The sequence below is a fragment of the Anomaloglossus baeobatrachus genome, chromosome 1, assembly GCF_048569485.1.
Source record: "Anomaloglossus baeobatrachus isolate aAnoBae1 chromosome 1, aAnoBae1.hap1, whole genome shotgun sequence".
Lineage (NCBI taxonomy): Eukaryota > Metazoa > Chordata > Amphibia > Anura > Aromobatidae > Anomaloglossus > Anomaloglossus baeobatrachus.
The window spans coordinates 46,558,109-46,584,354 of NC_134353.1; the positions used below are offsets into that span (position 1 = coordinate 46,558,109).

The 26,246-nt window shown below is 45.2% G+C and overlaps 1 protein-coding gene and 1 long non-coding RNA gene across 3 annotated transcripts in view; one reads left to right on the forward strand and one right to left on the reverse strand.

The window, feature by feature from the left end:
- The window catches only part of CTNNA2 (catenin alpha 2), a 3,064,502-nt gene that overhangs the window by 2,991,261 nt on the left and 46,995 nt on the right, over window positions 1-26,246 (forward strand). The window lies entirely within an intron of this gene.
- LOC142276324 (uncharacterized) lies at window positions 1,507-26,246 on the reverse strand. The gene is made up of 4 exons (XR_012739832.1): window positions 26,164-26,246; window positions 18,433-18,547; window positions 18,273-18,355; window positions 1,507-1,643 (listed from the first exon to the last, which is right to left on the reverse strand). It is a non-coding gene; the product is annotated as an uncharacterized LOC142276324 (long non-coding RNA).

Genomic DNA, 26,246 nt, shown 5'->3' on the forward strand with positions numbered 1-26,246 from the left:
ATATTGCAAGTTTATGAAGTGCACTAAGGAAACAGTATATGTTCATAGGCATCTGATATAGTAACATATAAGGGGTAAGTACATAAAATTAGAGAAATAGGACTTGGGAAAAATAAAAAAAAATCACGTAGTGATAAGAAACAGAGGTTGTTAATCAAAAAAACACATTCAAATTGGCTCACAGTTAACATTGGGGCACGACATGGGTCAGTATTGGGCCCTTTTCTATTTAACATATTTATTAATGATCTTTTGGAGGGTATACAGAGTAGAATTTCAATATTTGCAGATGATAAAAAATTCTGAAAGGTGAACAATACAGAGTTGGATATTTAATGCTATATGATTTATATAAGCTGGTGGCTTGGGCTTGAGAAATGGCTAATAAAGTATAACGTCGATAACTTTAAGGTCATACACTTGGGCAATGGAAATAATATGTATATTTATATACTAAATTGTAAAACACTTGACAAAACTGTCACTGAAAAAGACTATGATGTTTGGGGGTAGAAAACCCAACTTTGCTGACCAATGTCAGGCAGGAAGAATTTTTCACCTAATAGGCAGCAATTAGCATTTGCATCATTCGATTTTTTATTTCCTCTGGATCAGAATGTTTAGTTTTAGGTTTCACTTGATGGACTTATGTCTACTCTACTTTCAACCTTAAAGACTATGAAACTATCTCTGTACTGTATATCCTATTGGTCCACACACAGATATATGTCATGGTTCCGATTTGCACTGTGTCTTGTGTGCCATGACCTGCTGTTATGCTTCTCTGCGCAGAGCATTTTGCCTTGAGAGGCTCAGCTATTTTCCACTCTTGTGGACGGGTTGCTTCTCTGAACTCGGTCTTTGGCTGGTGCTTGGAGGAGCTTTCTCACATGCTCCTTGTTCTGGCTAATTGCTCTGCTTTATTAGGGAGCATGCGCACTCAGAATGATGCCAGTCATATAGCCTGGTTCTACAGTTATGCTGTTGGCTTGTGTTTGTGCCTGGTTCTGATCTTGACTACTCAACTCTGGACTAAAATTTACTCTGTTTGCTCATCCTTCTTGACCTTGTCATTACCTCCTGGATTCTGACCTCAGACCTCCTCCTGACCTCGTCTCTGCTTGCTCCTTGTATCCCATACGTACTCTCCTGGTATCCTGACCCTCGGTCTGTATTTTGACCTTTTTTCTGCCTGCTCCCTGTGTGTTGTCTCCTGGTTTCTGATCCCGGCTTATCTGACTTTCTCTCTGCTCACTCTCTACTCTAGTGATTCTAGTGCTATCAAGTGACAAACCTTATATTAGGTCACATAGGGGGCAGTATTCCATCCAGTGCCATCTAGTGACTAGTATCACTACTCCGTGGTGTCAATCATCACAATATATTTATATACAGTATTTATTCATGATGTATATATTTTTGGAATTTTTATGTTTTTAGTAGCTTAGGTCAGAATCGGAGTGTTATGATTCTCTAAATCCTTTACAATTAATGTCTTACCAAATGTTCTGTGCCGGTTGTGATAATCCTATACAGCTCTATTTTTTTCCACTCGAGAAGAACACATTTCTGTTCCAATTACGGCAGCGACGGTGGCAGCCAACAGGCTATTTGCATTGGCTTATTCTTTCCCGGTAACTTATCTAATAACAAATACAAGTGTAAAACTGATTAGATGAACAGCAGAAGTAATTATCAGCCGACAATTACTTAGAAATATGAGGGAAGTTACCTTTTTTGTTCCTTCTGTTCTACCTGAAGCTATTGCCATCAAAGGTTATTTAAGCAGCGAGGCACAATAGGCGAGCTTTAATGGACCATTAAAATATACTGTAAGTATTCTGTGCGGAACAGTCAATGACCTTATCAAAGGCCAAAAATCTAGTTTTAAAGTGGCAAAGAAAGTGGAGAACAGAGGGGGGAAAAAACTAAGGAAAATGGTAAGAGAGGTCCCTAATAGAAGGCAAGATTAAGGCAATTTACGGGAAGTCTGATGAAAGGCATCAAAGTAGCAGAAGAGAAAAGATGGTGGACACATCAAGGTGGTGATTTAAAGGACAGAATAGGTGTAATTAGGAGATAGGCACTAATGAGTTGATAGAAGTGCGCACATTTGCATAACGCTTTCCAAGAAATACTGATGTAGACAGAGGAACAAGAAAGTTTTGCAGCTGAAAAACTTATGTGTGAATGAGAGCATTATAACCCATAGACTATGAATGGAATATCATCATATATTGCTGTATAAAAATGTTATTCATGGACTATATTATATCAATGGCTCAAACTTAATTATTTATAGAAAGTTCTATGCGCTAAGATAACATTTATGGACTATAAACAGTAATATAATACAAATATATCAAAAACAACCTTGTTATGACCATATAATGCTGTTGTACAAAGCAAATAAAATAATAATAATAATAATATAACTGAAAACAAGTAAAAATAATGTCATGCTGCCACCAGGGGGAGCCAGAGCTCTGCAGCAGAAGACACTACACAAAGCAATGAGAACCAGGAAGTGAATACACAGCGTTCTCATACACTACCTCACAGCACAGCTGAGAAGCAGAGCTGCAGGACATGCAAGGAATAGTCAGGCAGGCTGGGTCAAACACAGTACAGGCAGAAGCAGGACCAGAGGAACGAGCAGAAGCAGAGTCAAAGTCAGGCCAAGGTCAGTACCGGAGGAAGCAACCGAGTGGGGAAATAGGAGAGGGGACAGAGGACAGGAGGGACGACCAGGGGATGGAACACAGACAAGGGCATGGGGGCACAGGAACAGACAGATCAGGATATCACTCACAGGAGCAGCAATCACAGGCAAAGCAGTGCTAAGCTTATAGCCGGCGCTGGTTCACTGGAAATGTCAGCTTTAAGGCATCCAGGGTCCGGAAGTGAGGCCCGAGAGAAGGCTCCGCCCCCTAGCTATGTGGACGGGGAGGCGAACCATGACAAATAATATTTTAATGACAACATAATACTGTCATAGAATGCAAATATAATCTAATATTTAAAAGCTGAATGAATGTACAGTATGTATGTATGTATGTGTGTGTATGTATATATGTATGTATGTATGTACTGTATGTGTGTGTGGGTGCGCCCCCGCGTCAGCAGCTGGGTTACTCGGATCCAGATCTGCGGTGGCTCAAGGGGTCTCCAGACCCGGGGGGTCGTGCGGCTCCTCAAACGAAGGGGGTTATTTACAGGGGGAGTATTAGAGTTAGTGACGCCACCCGTGGTGTGTGGTAAGGTGGAGTACCACTGCTGCCATTGGCGAGTACCCGGTGTGATGATGGGTGCAGCTAGGTGTTGCGACCCTCCACGGGTAGGGGGAATGCCACGGGACTCAGTGATGGAGTTGGGGGGTGCCGTATGGAGCGCTGGGGCCACTTTCGTACTCACTCAGTCCACAAAGCTGACACCGACAACTTGGTAAACCAAAGTTCTGGATACTGCTGCCGCTGAGGGGAGCTAGTTCGGGTCCGGTCCCCATTGGTGTTGCCTAGTGATCCATGACCTGCCTCCTGGCACTAAGTTACTTCTCTGTTGGTCCCGGTAGTGTGGAACTAGCCAGGTCCCACTCCCCAGTGTGGCTAACTGTGGGAGCTTGCTCTCATGGTTCACGCTTGGAATTTCCTGGACCGTTTTAGTGGAAAGTCCTATCTCCCTCATTGCGCTAGTACCCCGATTTTGGAGCGGGTGGAGAACGGATCTTGAAGGCTCCTTCCTTGTCAGGTTAATTATAAGGTTGCCTGAAGCTACTCCCTGACCTAGGGTCCATGTACCCCGTCATGCCCTGGTCCTAGCCCGGTGATGGTTCAAGGCCGCCGGCTGTCCTCCTCGACAATACCGTGCCCCTTGCCATGATCCCCTGCGACCAGTGGTTCAGCTCCTACTAGGCTCAGATCACCGTCTGTCACCATCTGTTGATACTTTCAAGGAGCCCAGCTCCTGACCTCCTCTCTCTCTGAGAGCTACTTCAATTCTTTTATGTTCTCCTCCTGACACTCCTGACCCCCCTTAACCAACCCCCCAAGTGGGCGGCCCTATTCCACTCAGGCCATCTACTGGTGGGTGTGGTGCAGAGTGTACCTTGGACTTTGATTGACTGCTGTTGGCAACAACATTAGTCGGGGACCCGCAACCAAGGAGGAGGTGGATATTGCACAGCAGGGAATATTGCACAATACACTGTGACGACCTGATAGGCCAGGGCGTCACATGTGTATGTCCGCTAAAGGAATTTGCACCGTCGCATGTACAATCAGAAAATTGGCATGTCACAATGCAGCCAGGGAAAGAGACAGACAGACAGAGACTCACAGAGACAGACAGACAGGGAAAGAGACACAGAGAAAGAGACAGACAGGGAAAGAGACAGATAGGGAAAGAAAAAGAGAGACAGACAGAGACAGGCAGACAAAGAGACAGGCAGAAAGGGAAAGACAGGGAAAGAGACAGACACAGACAAACAGACAGACAGGGAAAGATAGACAAACAGGGAAAGAGACAGACAGGGAAACAGAGAGACAGGAAAAGATACAGACATACAAGGAGAGAGACAGACAGACAAAGAGATAGAGACAGAGAGATAGACAGACAGAAACAGAGAGGGAGACAGACAAAGAAGGAGACAGACAGAGACTGGGAGAGAGACAGAGAGACAGTTACTATCCCGTGCAACGCCGGGTACTACAGCTAATAATAATAATAATAATAATAATAATAATAATAATAAGGCTATGTGCCCACATTGCTTTTTTGTGTGCTTCTTTTCTGGGCATAAAAAACATGTTTTGGCATGAAAAACGCAGGTGAAAAAACACACGTTTTTATTGCGTTTGCACGTTTTTTTCATATGCAATTTTTCCCTGTTTCTTTTTGTGCATATTTTTTTAGTCATGGTGATTGTGGGGGTTCAGGCACTCTACTCCCATGATTGCCACCGGATCTCCTGCTGATGTTACAGCCAGGACCTGGCTATCACTGCCCAGAGCCAAGCCCACCTGAGATCACCGATGGATCGGTGATCCTAGCCAATCCGATTGTCGATCCTAGCCGAACCCATTACATTCAATGGGAGGCATAAGTGATGTGTTGCAAAATGGTGCAGTCAGACCTCACCAACAGACAGCGTCTGTGATTGTGCGGGTCTCTATTGTGGTATAAAATAAATAGATAAAACAATTGGCATAGGGTTCTCCACATCTATTGATACCTAGATACAAAAAAAAGCGGTCGTGTGGAGCGCTGTTGTAGAAAAAGACCTTTAGAAGATTTAATATATTAACAAACCTTTAATTATCCCTCTAAATAGCCACAACGTGTTTCCATAGACATATTGATACCAGCACAGGTAAAGCCTGCAGCTCCCAGCTGTGCGCTTATCTTGGGTGTGCATCAAAACAGGTAGAACCGCATTCGGCTTAAAAAAATATATATATATATATATATAAATAATTGTAAAAAACAGCATGCAGTTCCCCCTAATTTTGATACCCAGCCATGACAAAGCCCAACAGCTGGGGGCTGGTATTCTCATACTGGTTAGACCCATGGTTATTGAGGTCCCACAGCCTAAAAATATCAGCCGGCAGCCACCCAGGATTGTCATATCTACTAGATGTGACAATTTCGGCACTTTACATAGCTCTTCCCAATTGCCCTGGTGCAGTGGCAATCGGGGTCAAAAAGGGTTAATGTCAGCTCACAGCTGCCACTAAGCCATCGATTAGTGATGGGTAGACCGCCACACCACTTATACTAAAGGTAAAAAGAAATAAACACAAACACACAGAAAAAAAATCCTTATTTAAAAAAATAAAAACCCTCCCTCTTTCACCAATTTATTAACCCCCAAAACACTCAGGTCCAAGGTACTCCACATGAGGTCCCACGTCGATTTGAGCACTGCTACATCTGAAGACACAGCAAGCAGAATGAGTGATGTAAGCAGCAGATGAGCTCAGAAATGAGTGATGATGTCACTCAGGTTAGTTGCAGTCACAGCTGGAGGTTCCCACGGCTCTCCACCTGTGATTGCAGGTTACCTGACCTCAGGGGACCTCAATGAATTCTCACTGAGTTCAGAGACCTGCATCTCCTGGCAGAAAACTGAATTTTTTGCCAAGAGTTTTAGATTTGGTGCTAAAGTTTTTTTACACCATATTCCTGCACCCAATCTACATTTCCTGGCAAAAATATTGCATCACTATTGCATACCTGACTCCGGAACGTCACATTAAGGCTGGCTATGCACAGAAATAAATTTCTTAGCTAACTAGCTGGGCAATTACTGAAAACAGGAAACACCTGCAGAAACCCAGCATCTCCCAGTATAAGATTGGACGACTGAGATATTATTCAAAACACTAACAGCTCAGCACGCCCCAGCTCTAAGCTATCATCCACCCAACTAAAAGATCAGTTTGCCTCGATTACTGAGCGGAGGAATTGTGACAAAGCTTTATCAACTCTGCTTGCCAGAATCCGATGCCTACTCTCCGATAAACTGCATTGCCGGATTAGCCCAAAAAAGACCAAAAGGTTTTCCTGTTTTTAGGCCAACTATGGTATGGCGCTTGTTCAAAATTGCATTACCGTTTCCATAAAGACTTATGTATAGACAAGGACTTATGTCCTTAGAAGTGGTATATTTGTCTATTTTTACATTTTTATATCACGTAACACAGCAAAGGTAGATGCACTGGTCTTGGTAAGATCTGTTGTGCCTGGGATTGCTTTTCCTCTTCACTATGCCCTACGTCTCTTACTTTTTATGAGCCTGCTTTATCCACTCCTTCAACAAGTTGTCACACGGATCGATCCGCACATTGACGATTATGAACTGTGACTTTATTCTAATGCATCCTAATTACGTAACACACAAAAACATGTCAGGGAATTATTCTATCATCAATGACGGTAACACTGAAAGTAATCCTATGTTTATGGGTTCATATTGCCAGCTTAGCCTTTTATCAATTGACTCTGGAGAGGTTGTCACTTTTGTCAATGAGAACATATGAGCTTTTGCATTTAGTGTCTTTCAAAAATTCTATTGGTGGCTTCCATGATTATCCAAGTTTTATGATAGGCAATCAATTGGAAGTAGAGAAGATTCTGGTTTACAGAAACTCTGCCCCCTGAACACTACATTACGTTAGTTGTCCAAAATTCCCCAAAAAACCTCTGCCGCATGGTCACTGTGCAATTGCTTATCGCTAAATTGTATTTTGAAAACTTTGTAATATTGCAAATGCTGTTTCCTATGTAAAAAAGTAAGGAATACAATCATACAATTATAGAATAATAGAATTGGAAGGGACCTTATCGCCCATTGGGTCCAACCCCCCTGCAAATGCAGGTATACCTAAATCATCCCAGCTATATGTTTATCCAGTTTCTGCTTGAAGATTTCCATTGATGTAGAGCTTACTACCTCCCATGGTAGCCTGTTCCACTCTCTGACTGCCCTCAATACCTCCCACGGTAGCCTGTTCCACTCAATGACTGCCTTCACTACCTCCCGCGGTAGCCTGTTCCACTCTCTGACTGTCCTTAATACCTCCAGAGGTAACCTGTTCAACTCTCTGACTGCCCTCAATACCTCCCGCGGTAGCCTGTTCCACTCTCTGACTGCCCTCAATACCTCCCACGGTAGCCTGTTCCACTCTCTGACTGCCCTCACTACCTCTCGGGGTAGCCTGTTCCACTCTGACTGCCCTCAATACCTCCCGCGGTAGCCTGTTCCACTCTCTGACTGCCCTCACTACCTCCTGCGGTAGCATGTTCCACTCTCTGACTGACTGCCCTCAATACCTCCCGCGGTAGCCTGTTCCACTCTCTGACTGCCCTCAATACCTCCCGCGGTAGCCTGTTCCACTCTCTGACTGCCCTCACTACCTCCCGTGGTAGCCTGTTCCACTCTCTGACTGCCCTCACTACCTCCCGCGGTAGCCTGTTCCACTCTCTGACTGACTGCCCTCAATACCTCCCGCGGTAGCCTGTTCTACTTTCTGACTGCCCTCACTACCTCCTGTGGTCGCCTGTTCCACTCTCTGACTGCCCTCACTGTCAGAAAGTTTTTCCTAATGTCTAATCTGAATCTCTTTCCCTTTAGTTTCATCCCTTTGTTTTTTGTACTTCCTTGTGCTAATGAGAATATTGTGGTTCTCTCTGCACTGTGACTACCTTTCAGATATTTGTAGACCGCTATTAAGTCTCCTCTCAGCCTTCTCTTTTTCAAACTGTTCAAAATGTTTCTCCAATGGGAAGATTGTGGCCACAGATGTGTCTTTCCTTACCTTTTCCCTTTAGATGAGCATCTCAAATGAGACTTGTTATTGAATACCTTAAGAGTTTTTGTTTTCTTCTTTTTTTTATTTAAATGGATGAGTTGTTTTTGTTCTAAAAATAATTTTTGAAATTGGGATTCATAAAAAAAATATGGTTGTTTGTTTTTCCTGCTTCCTTTCTTCCACTGCTGGATGCAGACTAAGTTTAATCAATAAATTTTCCGTGACTTCAAGTGTAAATGCAGTTTTTAATACTCATTTTGTCTGTTTCGCCACCTTTCACATGTGTGTGATAAAAAAAGCATGCTTTTTATGGTCCGTGTTGAAGGTGTGTATGGCCGTCCCTGTGCTATGAATTTGGCACACTGATGTGATCCGTGTGACATCAGTTTGACATGTACCGGAGAAAACAAGGGTCTTTGAAATAAAATGATTTTCTATACTCACCTGTCTCCAGCGCTGCTGTCTTCGGCGCTGCTGTCACTTGTTTCCAGGCCCGCTCATTATGCTCCTGAATATTCACTGCATCACGGACCCGGAAGCAGCAGCTTTGCAGTCAGTAGCGCCAGGGACAGATGAGTAAAAAGTTCCTGATCTCCGTGTGCTACAATAGATAGCACACGGAGATCAGGAACTTTTTACTCATCTGTCCGTGGCGCTACTGACTGCAAAGCTGCTGCTTCCAGGTCGTAATGCAGTGAATATTCAGGAGCATAATGAGTGGGCCTGGAAGCAAGTGAGCAGCACTGGAGACAGGTGAGTATAGAAAATCATTTTATTTCAAAGACCCTTGTTTTCTCCGGTACGTGTCACACTGATGTCAGACGGATCGCATCAGTGTGCGTTCCATGTGACATCAGTGCTACCGTAGAAAAACTGACTTGTCGTTATGCAGAACACATGGACAAGTGTGTGTGCCACATGGACAATTGTCCATGGAAACACTGATATGTGTGCAGACCCATTGATTTTAATGGGTCTGCGTATGTCCCTGTCTCCGGTACGTATGAAAATGGACGTCATACATACCGAATCACGGACGTGTGAAGGGGACCTACCTGTGCTCCTCTCAGCTGATCTATGTTTAAGCCAAATCTATGAGCAGGTTTTTTTGGTGCAACCTGAAAGCAGCATGATGTGGGGGTTGAGACCCTTATTCCAGTAATGTATCACTTACTGGAATGTTTGTTCCTGCTTCAATAAAATCTGAGTTCTGGTAGAAATATTTCATTTTCTGGGACAATTTCAAGAGTGCCAAAACTTTCGACATTCACTATGTATATATCTTATAAACTGCTGAGGGTTTTGGTGGGTTTGGGGGTTTTGGTTGCCTACTCGCGATGGGAAAACAAGGAAATTGTGAAAGTTTAGACATTGTACACTGTCCCAATTAAGCAATCTGCAGTCGCATTGCAGATTTTTTTCTACAGCTTGGAATACTTGCATTTTACTGGGGGATAAATATCTTTAACCAAAGTTTAAATGCACCAATAAACTAGTACAATTTTTTTTGTTTCATATAACAGTGATCTAATAGACAAAAAAATAGAGGATTTTTCGGTCAGTGGCTTTATCCGTGCATCTGTAGACATGCTGCTTATAAAAACAGCAATTTTTTGGTCAAATTAGGCGGTTTGCAATCTCTTGGCACGCCATGGTCCTACCACATGTCAGGTTTATAATAAATACTTCAAACTTTCCATGACTCCCCTACGATAGCATCATATTGTGGAGTATAATAGGCCAATAGGCGATAACTGAGCAGACAATCATCAGCATAGCGTCCCTCCTCTTGGCTTGTTTCGGAGCCTGCCAGGTGGTAGATGGACTTTTCATGCTCTGCGAATTGGCGGCCAAGAGATATTTGGAAGCGTCTGAGCTGGATCCAAACCTCAGCCGATCCAAGGCAGGAAACATTTACAGTCACATTTTCTTGAAGAGGGACTCCCGATAGCTGCTTACCTCTTCACATTAACTACTTATGGTCTGGACTCGTAAACAGAAAATTGTGGCCTTTTTTTTTTATAGCCCTTGCATCATTTTTTGTATATATTTCTTTCTCAGGCGCTTGCAGAAGAGTTTCCTTTCTTTAGGGTTTTGTGAAAAAAAAGTTTGGCACCCTTACCATATTTAAGAAATTTAACTGTGCCAATAGTTAGGAGCGAGGTAAATTACGCAGCAAACAAAATGTCAAGTTCTGAAGTCAATGTCCGAATGAGGACCTAATCCACATTTACTAAGGTGAAATTGTAATATATAGACGTGTATCTCCAAAATGGTTTCTTTCTGGTATGCAGCTCTTAAGGCCACTTTACACACAGCGACATCGCTAGCGATGTCGCTGGTGAAAGCACCCGCCCCGTCGCTTGTGCATCACGGGCAAATTGCTGCCCGTGGAGCACAACATCGCAAGGACCCGTCACACTATACTTACCTATCGACATCGCTGTGGCCGGCGAACTGCCTCCTTTCTAAGGGGGTGGTTCGTGCGGCGTCACAGCGATGTCACACGGCAGCCGTCCAATAGAAGCGGAGGGGCGAAGAACAGCCGAAAGAAAGGGATGCCCACCTCGATGCTGGAAGACGCAGGTACGGTGTTGTCCCTCGTTCCTGGGGTGTCACACGTAGCGATGTGCGCTGTCTCAGGAACGACGAACAACCTGCATCCTGCACCAGCAACGAAATTTGGGATTAGAATGACGTGTCAACGATCAGCGATTAGGTGAGTAATTTTGATCGTTAGCGGTCGTTTGTGCGTTTCACACGCAATGACGTCGCTAATGAGGCCAGATGTGCGTCACGAATTCTGTGACCCCAACGACATCTCATTAGCGATGTTGTTGCGTGTAAAGCCCCCTTTAGTACCTAACAAAAGTGGTTCAAAAAGGGATGCCCGTGAAGCACCAATAGATATTAAACCAATAGATTAATAGACCAATGTTCATAAGGCTTTATGTTCCTGATAGCAATTCTAATGCATGGATGGCAAATTTAATAATTTACGGGCATAATGTGACAGCTAGAGATGGACAAAAAGACTCAACTTACCTTGGTCAAAAGTCTACCTCATTAATCCATGACAGCCAGACTAAAGGCTACTTTACACACTGCGATATCGGTCCCGATATCGCTAGTGTGGGTATCCGCCCCCATCTGTTGCGCGACACGGGCATATCGCTGCCCGTGCCGCACAACATCGCCCAGAGCCGTCACACATACTTACCTGTCCGGCGATGTCGCTGTGACCGGCGAACCGCCTCCTTTCTAAGGGGGCGGTCCGTGCGGCGTCACAGCGACGTCACTGAAACGTCACTGAACCGCCGCCCAATCGCAGCGGAGGGGCGGAGATGAGTGGGACGTAACATCCCGCCCACCTCCTTCCTTCCGCATAGCGGCCGGGAGGCAGGTAGGGAGAGCTTCCTCGCTCCTGCGGCGTCACACGCAGCGATGTGTGCTGCCGCAGGAACGACGAACAAACTCGTTACTGCTGAAGTAACGATAATTGGGAATGGACCCCCGTGTCGCCGATTAGCGATTTTGCACTGTTTTGCAACGATGCAAAATCGCTTATCGATGTCACACGCAACGGCATCGCTAATGCGGCCGGATGTGCGTCACAAAATCCGTGACCCCAACGACTCCGCATTAGCGATGTCGCAGCGTGTAAAGCCCGCTTAAGGCCCCCTTCACACGTCCATGATAAAAATGCACGTTTTTCATGGTCCATGTTGAAGGTGCATATGGCCATCCATGTCCCATGATTTTGGCACATATGTGTTCTCCATGTGCTATCCGTGATAGCACACGGAGATCAGTGACTTTTTACTCACCTGTCTCCAACGCTGCTGTCTCCTGCACTGCTGCTTTCAGGTTCACCGTGCAGTGAATATTCATGAGCATAATGAGCAGGCCTGGAGGATTGTGACAGCAGCGCTGAAGACCACATTGCTAGAGACAGGTGAGTATCGAAAATCATTTTACTTCAAAAACAAGTGTTTTCTCTCGTACGTGTCACAATGATGTCACACAGATTAATTCAGTATGTGGTTCGTGTGGTATCAGTGTTGCTGGAGAAAAACAGACTTGCCTCTGTGCAGAACACACGGAATTGCGTGTGTGCCACATGGACACTCGTATGTGAAAAAACATGGATGTGTGTGCAGACCCATGGATTTTTACTGGGTCTATGTATGTCCGTGTCTCCAGTACATATGAAAATGGACGTCATACGTACCAGATTCAAGGACAAGTGAAGGACATGTGTTCACTTTTGCATTGGCAATCCTCTGCCCAGCATTCGGCACTCTTCTGTAGCTTACCATGCCAGTGCAATGTAATGATGTGTACAGCAAACCCAAAAGTCATGATGTTGCCATCACTTAGTAAGAGACATCCAAGATTATGGAGCACACATTGCTTGTGCAGAAATGACCGCTGTCCAGGTCCAGCTGCCATGGAGGACCAAAGTGAATACCCAATCAGATGAGCATCCATCACTACTAAGACCACAGGACACCTTCTTACAAGATGCTAGTCTCGATGTGTCAAAGCTGTTGTGGACATGCACTTTTGTGCCCCTCTACCCAAAGTTGTATGACTGGAAGTTCAATTAATATAATGATGAAGTTTTAGGTAATTTTACCATTACAGTGTAATTGTTATGAATGTAAACACTGCTACACTTGGATAACGCAAGAAGGGAAGCCCTACAACAAGTAGACATGATACACGCACCCATTTGGTCCCTGTACAGACTAGAAAGATCCTAGATGGATAACTCAAAACACCATCTTGGACTTGACTCCCCAAAAGTCTGTGGAGAGGTTTATTGTACCTCCTAAAATGACCAAAGTGGAGGCGACAGCAAATTTCCATGGGTTTTCATGATGTTTCAATGCAGTTTTATCTGCATCGAAACAGCGTGAAACCACGGTTCTTGTGTAGGTTTCTGCCAGGACATGCAGATTTGGTGCTGCAACTTATACACCATTTATCTGTAGAAATCTGCATCCCCTGGCAAAACTGCAATACTGTTTTGATGCGTTTTTTTTTCCAAAAGATGCAGATTTGGTGCAGGAATTTGGTGTATAAGTTCCAGAGCCAAAGCTGCATCTGCAGGCAGAAAAACGCAGTTTAGGTCCGGTTTTCTGCCAAGAGAGACAGATTTGGTGCAGAAATATCTGAATCATCTTTCTGCACCAAATTTGCCTCACCTGGCAGAAAATTTCACCGAAACGGCGTCAAAACTGTGTGTTTTGATAGGTTTTCTGCCAGGAGATGCAGATTTGGTGCTGGAATTTATACACCAAATTACTGCACCAAATCTGCATCTGCTGGTAAACATCTACATCAAAACGTGAAGCCTATCAGTACAGAGACTATTTTTACTAGTTTTCTCTTTTTTCTACCATCTAGTAGCACCTCAAAAAGGCTCCAAAGTGATTAATTATTCCTAATGCGTGGCCTTTCTTATATATAGTTGGGTGCATGCCATGCTTAACAACAGATTGTGCTACTAGTAGTCTCATAAAAGAAGCAGGAGGAATATTATATGCATTTATATCAAAGGGGGCAATATTGGATGTTTTTGATTAATTCTAGGTTAAGCAGGGGTGGCACTTATATAGCAGGCCCTGAATACAGTTGGGTGTTTGCCATACCTGACAACAGATTGTGCTAAAAGTAGTCTCCTAAAACAATCAACACAGAGGTTATGTAAAATTACATCAGCGAGGGCATTGTTGGATGTTTGGCACAATTATGGGTTAAGCGGGGGTGACGCTTACAAAGCAGACCCTGAATATGGTTGGATGATTGCCATACCTGACTATAGAATTTGCTACTAGAATTCTCCTAAGACAATTAAGACAGGGTTCATGTATCTTTACATCAAAGGGAATATTACTGGATATTTTGGATTAATTCTGGGTTAAGTACAGGTGGTGCTTACATAGCAGGACATGAATATGATTTGGTGATTGCAATACCTGACAAAAGATTGCGTTACCAGAAGTCTCCTAAGACAATCAAGACAGGGTATGTACATTTACATCAAAAGGAACTGTCATGACTATAGCTTGGCTCTGATGGGGTTAAGTCAGGTGGGAGGGGTCTGTGCGGTCATGCCTCATTCCAGGACTCTCGCAGCTTTATCCTCCGGAACGCCGCCAGTAATAGCTCTGCTCTGCAGCTTGCGCCCTGGTTCCTGTGAGTTTCTCTGATCTGTCCCGCTACCCAGCCTACCAGACCTCTGTTCCCCTAGTTCTGTCCTCCCATCCTGTCTTCCTGACCTCAGTCCAATTGTGTGTCTCAACCTCCAACCCCTCCTCTGTACTTACCCGATCTCCCAGCCTCTGACCTCAGTTATGTCTCCAGACTACAGCTCTGCTCCCCTTTGGCTCCTGACGTGACTCCTTGGCTTCCAACTCCCTTGCATTCACTTGACTATGGCTTGCTCACCCCCTTGGTTAGACGTGACAAATCGGTTTTGACTTTAGCTTGTTTGACTAATCTGACGCTTGGGCTAGCGACCTCTTGTGGGCTTTTTGTCTTATTGCACTTAGAAGTTTGATCTTCTTTAAGTCCCTGGGCCCGCAAGTGGAAGCCTGACAGAAACATTATCGGATATTTTGGTTTCATAATAGGTTAAGTGAGGGTGGTGCTTACATAGCAGGACCTGAGAATGATTGGGTAATTGACATACCGGACTATAGATTGTAATACCAGAAGCCTCCTAAGACAATCAAGACAAGGTTTATATTCATTTACATCAAAGGGAATATGATTTGATGTTTTGGAGTCATCCTGGGTTAAGTGGGGGTGGCACTTACATAGCAAGACCTGCATATGGTTGGGTGATTGCTATACCTGACAAGAGATTGTGCTACCAGAAGTCTCCTAAGACAATCAAGACATGATTTATTTACATTTACATCAAAGGGAACATTATTGGATGTTTTGGATTCATGCTGGATTAAGTGGGGATGGTGCTTACATACCAGGACCTTAATATGGTTGGGTGATTGCCATAACCAACAAGAGATTGTGCTACCAGAAGTTTCCTAAGACAATCAAAACAGGGTTTATGGACATTTACATTGAAGGGAACATTATTGGATGTTTTTGAGTCATCTTGGGTTAAGTGGGGTGGTGCCTACATAGCAGGACCTGAATATGGTTGGGTGATTGCCATACTTGACAAGAGATTGTGCTACCAGAAGTTTCCTAAGACAGTCAAAACAGGGTTTATGGACATTTACATCAAAGGGAACATTATTGGATGTTTTTGAGTCATCTTGGGTTAAGTGGGGTGGTGCCTACATAGCAGGACCTGAATATGGTTGGGTGATTGCCATACCTGACAAGAGATTGTGCTACCAGAAGTTTCCTAAGACAGTCAAAACAGGGTTTATGGACATTTACATCAAAGGGAACATTATTGGATGTTTTGGAGTCATCTTGGGTTAAGTGGGGTGGTGCCTACATAGCAGGACCTGAATATGGTTGGGTGATTGCCATACCTGACAAGAGATTGTGCTACCAGAAGTTTCCTAAGACAATCAAAACAGGGTTTATGGACATTTACATCAAAGGGAACATTATTGGATGTTTTTTAGTCATCTTGGGTTAAGTGGGGTGGTGCCTACATACCAGGACCTGAATATGGTTGGGTGATTGCCATACCTGACAAGAGATTGTGCTACCAGAAGTTTCCTAAGACAATCAAAACAGGGTTTATGGACATTTACATCAAAGGGAACATTATTGGATGTTTTGGAGTCATCTTGGGTTAAGTGGGGTGGTGCCTACATAGCAGGACCTTAATAGGGTTGGGTGATTGTGCAACCAGTAGTCTCCTAAACCAATCAAGACAGGGTTTATGGACATTTACATCAAAGGAGGTATTGTTGGATTTTGTGGAGCAAGCACAGGTAAAGGGTTAGCATTACAAACGTCATATAATTTTGAAATTTTGTTTTTTAAACAGAATACAGGAAAAATATGATGTGTAAAGTCTAATAATAGGAGACCGGTACATCTATTGGGAGTGATGCCAGAGCGCCAGATCCATAAATGTTACACAATGGTTCTAACTTTCTTTGTTTGGCAAACAATAGATCTCACTTGAGTGCTGACAATGTTGGTCTGAAGAGGTCAATGACCTCTAGTTTCTATTCACATTTTCTAACAAAAGAGAGGCCAATTTTATGAAGACTTAATTTTTGCCACTGATTAATACTAGTGCGAAGACCGGTCGACAGCGATGACAGGTGCGTCACCTCGCACATCTTATTATGGGGATGCCACATTTACAGGAGATTTTCATCTGAGAAAAGTCGGAATTTGTTAAATAAAATGTAGTCTGTCTGGGGAACCCGCCGGTTTGCTTACTTATAATTGAAAAAATGCAAATGAGGACAATTAATCAGTGGACTGGCCAACTATGAAGCACTACCTACCTGGATGAATTAAACATCGAGTGTGCAGCGGCGAGCAGAACTTCATGTCCATTGAGAAAACCAGGTTATATTTAGATTTTTTTTTATGTTTTGTATATTTGAGATTATTCAGTTTTTCTTTTAATTTTGGTATTTTCTAGCAATTTTGAAGTTTAACAAAGTCGATTTCTGAAGTATTAGAATTTATGTCTTATATTTTTGTGTGAATTTCTTAAACTTCGAATTGAGCAAAATTTACTCAATTAAGAAAGAAAATTCAATTTGCATCTAAAAAGTTCAATGCAATTTTATTTTGGTCTGAAAGGGGCTACAAACCCTACTAGGATGTGTGCACGTCGTCTCATTTCTAGGCGGTGGGGGGGGATCAGATCTGGTAGGCGATGGTAGGGATGCGGTAAAGAGGCAAACACGGATTCTCAGTCCAAAAAGGGTCAGTTTTAATAGAAAAAAACTGGTGCTCAAGAAACAGGAGAAGAAACTAATAGCTTCAAAACAGAGTGTGTTTATTAAGAAGGTATTAAAGGGTGCTTTACACGCTGCGATATCACTAATGATTTATCGTCGGGGTCACGGTGTTTGTGAGGCACATCCGGCGTTGTTAGCGACATCGCAGCGTGTGACACGTACGAGCGACCTTCAACGATCGCAAAAGAGACAAAAATCGTTGGTTTTGGAGAGGTCGTCCAAACACTAAAAATCGTTGTCTCATACGTAGCGATGTTGTTCATTGTTCCTGCGGCACCACACATCGCTATATGTGACACCGCAGGAACCACGAACATCTCCTTGCCTGTCTCCACCGGCAATGAGGAAGGAAGGAGGTGGGCGGGATGTTACGTCCCGCTCATCTCCGCCCCTCCGCTTCTATTGGACACCTGCCGTGTGACGTCGCTGTGACGTCGCGGTGATGCCGAACGCACCTCCCCCTTGAAGGAGGGATTGTTCGGCGGTCACAGCGATGTCGCTGACAAGGTATGTGCGTGTGACGCTGCCGTAGCGATAATGTTCGCTACGGCAGCGATCACCACATATCGCTCCTACGACGGGGGGGGCGGGTGCTATCGCACTCGACATCGCTAGCAAACGCTAGCAATGTCGCAGCGTGTAAAGCACCCTTTAGTCTCACAGGGGTAAAGCTGCAAGCAGTAGGCAAGGTCCGCGTACCCTGCCAAAAAGATTGAAAAAGTATTATTAGTACCTGCTGCGCTAAAGGTAATTGTATAGGAGTAGTAAAGGGATAGAGTACTATCGGACAATGAATAGTACTAAAAGGATTGTATTATAGTTCTAAGTACTTGTGGTTATGAAGTGGTTAGTATAGCTTATAGGAAGGTACTTTATGGTCCAAAATCTTTCCTAGTATGGGAAGGGTTGACGGTAGAGCCATGCAAGCATAAATAAAATGGTAAGTTTATATATATATATATATATATATATATATATATATATATATATATATATATATAAAATAAAGTTTCATTTAATTTTAGGGTTTAATACTAACCTTGCCTTTGGGTACCTAGGAAATACAATATGTAGTGGTACGTACAGGAGAGGCAGCAAGGTGTATGAATAATATGTGATTGCCTTTGGAGAAAAAAAAAGGGGGTTAAAAGAGTTTTGGTATTTGTTGTAGTTAATTCAGTATATAATGTATTGAGTACCTGGTTTTGATGCCTGGTATTACCCACTGTTTGAGAAGAGTGCCCAGGCTTAAAGTGGTATTGAGAGAGATTGAAACAGAGAGAGGACTCTGCTGTGCTTGGTGGTTTTAAGCATCTAAAGAAAAAGAGGGGTATAGTTATAATCAGTATAGATTGCTTTGAAAATAATAAAAAAAAATATATATATATATATATACACACAGTGTGTCCACCATATTCTGTCCACCGCCATTAACTTGAGAATGGCGGCATCTATAGGCATAGAAGTGGTGTCTAGATATAGTAAAATAGCCATGCGCTGCGCAATGAAACAACCTATAGCGCCATCTGGTGGAAAACAGCGGAGTTAGCATTTTTATCTCGAAAACGGAACGAGATAGAGAAAAAAAGTGAATTAAACAATTGTAGGGCATCATCAATTCAATACGAATCAACACCTTTCATACAGAAATGCTATGATATGAAACCCATGACCCCCCCCCCAAAACACTGAATGCTGGTCACGCCCAGGACCTCAATGCCGGTGAGTGTGCATGACGTAGGACGCGTCATGCACACAGGCTTTAGAAGAAGGAGGACAAAGGTGACCGAAAGAGGAGGCGCCAGCACCAGAGAACAAAGACACCCATCTGACCAGTCTGCACCGCACCCACCATTTAGGTATTATAAAGTGATTTTTACGTTCTACACAGCGGCCTGGGCTCTAATATACAGCATGTTAGAATGCTGTATATAAGAGCCCACTGGTGGTGGCCGCAGCTTATAGTCACCAAATCTGGTGACAGGTTCCCCTTAATGACTTAATTGTTCGGAAACCGTGACGCAGACAACAGAAGTAGAATGTTTATTCATGGGCTAGATTCAGCTAGGAACCTCCTGTCTAGTTAAACCTTGAGTTGGGGGGAAGGCCATGATAAGTTTTTGATTCTGCATATTTTCCTTGCGATAAAGATTCATGTAGAAAAAACTCACTTAAAAAATTGAAATTAAAAAATATAAGAAATTGAATTTACGAAAAGGTGCAGAAATGCTGCAGAAATTGTGCAACATCAAACCGTTTCCAAAACGTCATCGTGAGAACATAGTCTTAAAGCGCACCAATCACCAGGATTTTCCTATATAACCTAAAGCCAGTGCTATACTGGCACTATCAGGCTGATTCTATACATACAGTGCTATACTGGCACTATCAGGCTGATTCTATACATACAGTGCTTTACTGGCACTATCAGGCTGATTCTATACATACAGTGCTATACTGGCACTATCAGGCTGATTCTATACATACCTGTAGTGGTCAGCTCGGATGTGTAGGTTTTGAAACACAAGCAAGTAAAGTTTGTAAAATGAGTAGCTTTTTGAGTGACAGCAGCTACTGATCAGCTGATAGCTGGGGTGGGTTTTCATAGTGATTTCTCCTCTTGTTACTAATGCTTATTCTATGCTGATGTTATACCCCTGTGGCCAGAGTTAAAATATTGTACATAGAAAGTTTGCAGTGAGAATCATCATATTTGGAGGAAATTGAGTGTCTTTCTAGTTTATAAGGACGGTGTCAGCACGATTTCACACCTCAAAGATTTTTATATGAACATCTAGCGCTGTCAAAGATCAGTCCAGCAATAACTACATGGCCAGTCTGTTCCGCTATTAGAAAACACCTTTTTTATTGGTATGTAAAAGAGGCTGAAGAGCTATGGTAGATCTGAAGCCTCTGTCACTCCAGCTCTATTCCGTGCCCAGTGCCGCCTTCTCCTTGATTACTGACAGCCTCTATGCTGTGTGACTTGAGGAAATGTAGCCATCAGTCATACAGGGGGATGTAGCACTGGGCGGGAATAGAGCTGGAGTGACGGAGGCTTCAGATCTACCATAGCTCTTCAGCCTCATTTACTTATGAATGGAAACACTATTTTTTCAGTGTCGAGGGAACAGCCTGATCATATACTCAGATATTGCTGGTCTTATCTTTAAAAGAGCCCCATGAGCGTATAAATAATTTTGTGGGTGACATCACTGTGCCAGATTCCCTCTAATTACTGTAAGAATATCTCTGCAAAATGGTTTTTATCACACATTAAATGGAAACAGTGAGAAAATTGAATCCCAGAGAGGTACAGTATGGGGCACAGCAGCCTCATGGTGTTGTGTTATGGACGTATATAAATCCAAATTGTTCCTACGAGATATGAATGAGATCGTACAGCGAAGTTTCCCAGGTCGTGCCCTACAGCGCAGAGTATTATAGAGCACTAGTCCAGCCGGTAGCCTGAGTGCGGATGGGGGTGCCGGGGGTCTGTGATATTTTGCTCTTGATTTTGCAGATATATAAATGAGATCGTACAGTGAAGTTTCCCGGGTCATCCCCTGCAGCGCAGAGTGTTCCAGAGCACTAGTCCAACCCGTAGCCTGAGTGCGGATGAGAGTGCCGAAGGGCTGTGATATTTTGCATCTATATGAATGAGATCGTACAGTATAGTTTCCCGGGTCATCCCCTGAGTGGTCCCTGCAGACAGGGGTGCCGGGGGGCTGTGATATTTTGCTCTTGATTTTGAAGCTATATGAATGAGATTGTACAGCGAAGTTCTCCGGGTCATCCCCTGCAGCGCAGAGTGTTCCAGAGCACTAGTCCAGCTAGTAGCCTGAGCGCGGATGGGGGTGCCGGGGGTCTGTGAAATTTTGCTCTTGATTTTGCAGATATATAAATGAGATCGTACAGTGAAGTTTCCCGGGTCATCCCCTGTAGCGCAGAGTATTCCAGAGCGCTAGTCCAGCCGGTAGCCTGAGTGGTCCCTGCAGACAGGGGTGCGGGGGGGCTGTGATATTTTGCTCTTGATTTTGCAGCTATATGAATGAGATTGTACAGCGAAGTTCTCCGGGTCGTCCCCTGCATCGCAGAGTGTTCCAGAGCACTAGTCCAGCCCGTAGCCTGAGTTGTCCCTGCAGACAGGGGTGCGGGGGGGCTGTGATATTTTGCTCTTGATTTTGCAGCTATATGAATGAGATAGTACAGTGAAGTTCTCCGGGTCGTCCCCTGCATCGCAGAGTGTTCCAGAGCACTAGTCCAGCCGGTAGCCTGAGCGCGGATGGGGGTGCCGGGGGTCTGTGATATTTTGCATCTATATGAATGAGATCGTACAGTATAGTTTCCCGGGTCATCCCCTGCAGCGCAGAGTATTCCAGAGCGCTAGTCCAGCCGGTAGCCTGAGTGGTCCCTGCAGACAGGGGTGCGGGGGGGCTGTGATATTTTGCTCTTGATTTTGCAGCTATATGAATGAGATTGTACAGCGAAGTTCTCCGGGTCGTCCCCTGCATCGCAGAGTGTTCCAGAGCACTAGTCCAGCCCGTAGCCTGAGTGGTCCCTGCAGACAGGGGTGCGGGGGGGCTGTGATATTTTGCTCTTGATTTTGCAGCTATATGAATGAGATAGTACAGTGAAGTTCTCCGGGTCGTCCCCTGCATCGCAGAGTGTTCCAGAGCACTAGTCCAGCCCGTAGCCTGAGTGCTGATGAGGGTTCCGGGGGCCTGTGATATTTTGCTCTTGATTTTGCAGCTATATGAATGAGATCGTACAGCGAAGTTTCCCGGGTCATCCCTTGCAGTGCAGAGTGTTCCAGAGCACTAGTCCAGCCGGTAGCCTGAGTGCGGATGGGGGTGCCGGGGGGCTGTGATATTTTGCTCTTGATTTTGCAGCTATATGCATGAGATTGTACAGTGAAGCTTCCTGGGTCATCCCCTGCATTGCAGAGTATTCCAGAGCTCTAGTCCAGCCAGTAGCCTGAGTGCGGATGAGGGGGGCTGTGATATTTTGCTCTTGGATTTGCATCTATATGAATGAGAATGTACAGTGAAGTTTCCCGGGTCATCCTTTACAGTGCAGAGTGTTCCAGAGCACTAGTCCAGCCGGTAGCCTGAGCAGTCCCTGCAGACGAGGGTGTCGGGGGGCTGTGATATTTTGCTCTAATTTCCAGAGCACTAGTCCAGCCCGTAGCCTGAGTGCGGATGAGGGTATCGGGGGGGGGGGGCTATTTGATATGTGATATTTTGCTCTTAATTTTGCAGCTATATGATTGAGATCATACTGTTTAGTTTCCCGGGTCATCCCCTGCAGCGCAAAGGGGTTCCAGAGCACTAGTCCAGCTGGTAGCCTGAGTGCGGATGGGGGTGCCGGGGGGCTATGATATTTTGCTGTAGGTTTTGCAGCTATATGCATGAGATAGTACAGTGAAGTTTCCCGGGTCGTCCCCTGCAGCGCAGAGTGTTCCAGAGCACTAGTCCAGCCGGTAGCCTGAGTGCGGATGGGGATGCCGGGGGGCTGTGATATTTTGCTCTAGGTTTTGCAGCTATATGAATGAGATCATACAGTGAAGTTCTCCGGGTCATCCCCTGTAGCGCAGAGTGTTCCAGAGCACTAGTCCAGCCGGTAGCCTGAGTGCAGATGGGGGTGTCGGGGGGCTGTGATATTTTGCTCTTGGTTTTGAAACTATATGATTGAGATCATACAGTGAAGTTTCCCGGGTCATCCCCTGCAGTGCAGAGGGTTCCAGAGCACTAGTCCAGCCGGTAGCCTGAGTGCGGATGGGGGGGCTGTGATATTTTGCTCTTGATTTTGCAGCTATATGAATGAGATCATACAGTGAAGTATCATAGTATCATAGTATCATAGTTTTTAAGGTTGAACGGAGACTCTAAGTCCATCTAGTTCAACCCGTAGCCTAACATGTTGATCCAGAGGAAGGCAAAAAAAACCCAATGTGGCAAACAAGTTCCAATGGGGAAACAATTTCCTTCCTGACTCCACATCCGGCAATCAGACTAGTTCCCTGGATCAATACCCTGTCATAAAATCTAATATACATAACTGGTAATATTACATTTTTCAAGAAAGGCATCCAGGCTCTGCTTAAATGTTAGTAGTGAATCACTCATTACAACATCATACGGCAGAGAGCTCCATAGTCTCACTGCTCGTACAGTAAAGAATCCTCGTCTGTGATTATGATTAAACCTTCTTTCCTCCAGACGTAGCGGATGCCCCCGTGTTCCAGTCGCAGGCCTAGGTGTAAAAAGATCTTTGGAAAGGTCTCTGTACTGTCCCCTCATATATTTATACATTGTGATTAGATCCCCCCTAAGCCTTCGTTTTTCCAAACTAAATAACCCCAAGTTTAATAACCTGTCTTGGTATTGCAGCCCCCCCATTCCTCTAATAATCTTGGTGGCTCTTCTCTGCACCCTCTCCAGTTCAGCTATGTCCTTCTTATATATCGGTGACCAGAATTGTACACAAGTTCTCCGGGTCATCCCCTGTAGCGCAGAGGGTTCCAGAGCACTAGTCCAGCCGGTAGCCTGAGTGCGGATGAGGGGGGCTGTGATATTTTGCTCTTGATTTGGCAGCTATATGATTGAGATCATACAGTGAAGTTTCCCGGGTCATCCCCTGTAGCGCAGAGGGTTCCAGAACACTAGTACAGCCGGTAGCCTGAGTGCGGATGGGGGTGTCGGGGGGGCTGTGATATTTTGCTCTTGATTTTGCAGCTATATGATTGAGATCATACAGTGAAGTTTCCCGGGTCATCCCCTGCAGTGCAGAGGGTTCCAGAGCACTAGTCCAGCTGGTAGCCTGAGTGCGGATGGGGGTGTCGGGGGGGCTGTGATATTTTGCTCTTGATTTTGCAGCTATATGATTGAGATCATACAGTGAAGTTTCCCGGGTCATCCCCTGCAGTGCAGAGGGTTCCAGAGCACTAGTCCAGCCAGTAGCCTGAGTGCGGATGGGGGTGTCGGGGGGCTGTGATATTTTGCTCTTGATTTGGCAGCTATATGAATGAGATCATACAGTGAAGTTCTCCGGGTCATCCCCTGTAGCGCAGAGGGTTCCAGAGCACTAGTCCAGCCAGTAGCCTGAGTGCGGATGGGGGTGTCGGGGGGGCTGTGATATTTTGCTCTTGATTTTGCAGCTATATGAATGAGATCATACAGTGAAGTTTCCCGGGTCATCCCCTGCAGTGCAGAGGGTTCCAGAACACTAGTCCAGCCGGTAGCCTGAGTGCGGATGGGGGTGTCGGGGGGCTGTGATATTTTGCTCTTGATTTGGCAGCTATATGAATGAGATAGTACAGTGAAGTTTCCCGGGTCATCCCCTGTAGCGCAGAGGGTTCCAGAACACTAGTCCAGCCGGTAGCCTGAGTGCGGATGGGGGTGCCGGGGGGCTGTGATATTTTGCTGTAGGTTTTGCAGCTATATGAATGAGATAGTACAGTGAAGTTTCCCGGGTCGTCCCCTGCAGCGCAGAGGGTTCCAGAGCACTAGTCCAGCCGGTAGCCTGAGTGCGGATGGGGGTGTCGGGGGGCTGTGATATTTTGCTCTTGATTTGGCAGCTATATGAATGAGATCATACAGTGAAGTTTCCCGGGTCATCCCCTGCAGTGCAGAGGGTTCCAGAGCACTAGTCCAGCCGGTAGCCTGAGTGCGGATGGGGGTGTCGGGGGGCTGTGATATTTTGCTCTTGATTTGGCAGCTATATGAATGAGATCATACAGTGAAGTTCTCCGGGTCATCCCCTGCAGTGCAGAGGGTTCCAGAGCACTAGTCCAGCCGGTAGCCTGAGTGCGGATGAGGGGGGCTGGGATATTTTGCTCTTGGTTTTGCAGCTATATGATTGAGCTCATACAGTGAAGTTTCCCGGGTCATCCCCTGTAGCGCAGAGGGTTCCAGAGCACTAGTCCAGCCGGTAGCCTGAGTGCGGATGGGGGTGTCGGGGGGCTGTGATATTTTGCTCTTGATTTGGCAGCTATATGAATGAGATCATACAGTGAAGTTTCCCGGGTCATCCCCTGCAGTGCAGAGGGTTCCAGAGCACTAGTCCAGCTGGTAGCCTGAGTGCGGATGAGGGGGGCTGGGATATTTTGCTCTTGATTTGGCAGCTATATGAATGAGATCATACAGTGAAGTTCTCCGGGTCATCCCCTGTAGCGCAGAGTGTTCCAGAGCACTAGTCCAGCCGGTAGCCTGAGTGCGGATGAGGGGGGCTGGGATATTTTGCTCTTGGTTTTGCAGCTATATGAATGAGATCATACAGTGAAGTTCTCCGGGTCATCCCCTGCAGTGCAGAGGGTTCCAGAGCACTAGTCCAGCTGGTAGCCTGAGTGCGGATGGGGGTGTCGGGGGGCTGTGATATTTTGCTCTTGATTTGGCAGCTATATGAATGAGATCATACAGTGAAGTTCTCCGGGTCATCCCCTGTAGCGCAGAGGGTTCCAGAGCACTAGTCCAGCCGGTAGCCTGAGTGCGGATGGGGGTGTCGGGGGGCTGTGATATTTTGCTCTTGATTTGGCAGCTATATGAATGAGATCATACAGTGAAGTTCTCCGGGTCATCCCCTGTAGCGCAGAGGGTTCCAGAGCACTGGTCCAGCCGGTAGCCTGAGTGCGGATGGGGGTGTCGGGGGGCTGTGATATTTTGCTCTTGGTTTTGAATCTATATGAATGAGATCATACAGTGAAGTTCTCCGGGTCATCCCCTGCAGTGCAGAGTGTTCCAGAGCACTAGTCCAGCCGGTAGCCTGAGTGCGGATGGGGGGGGCTGGGATATTTTGCTCTTGGTTTTGCAGCTATTTGAATTGCTCCGCAGTCTCTCTGCACTGATTACACTCACGGCTATGCAGTATAATTGTTTATCTGTGGATAGATCCCTTGTTATCGGGCCGGCAGATATCCCCGCAGCTCATACCTTGTCAGATTGTGATGCAAACCTTGCAAGGGTGGCAGCCTTAATCATTTCCCCTGCAGTGCAGTACACGGCTCTCCACCAGA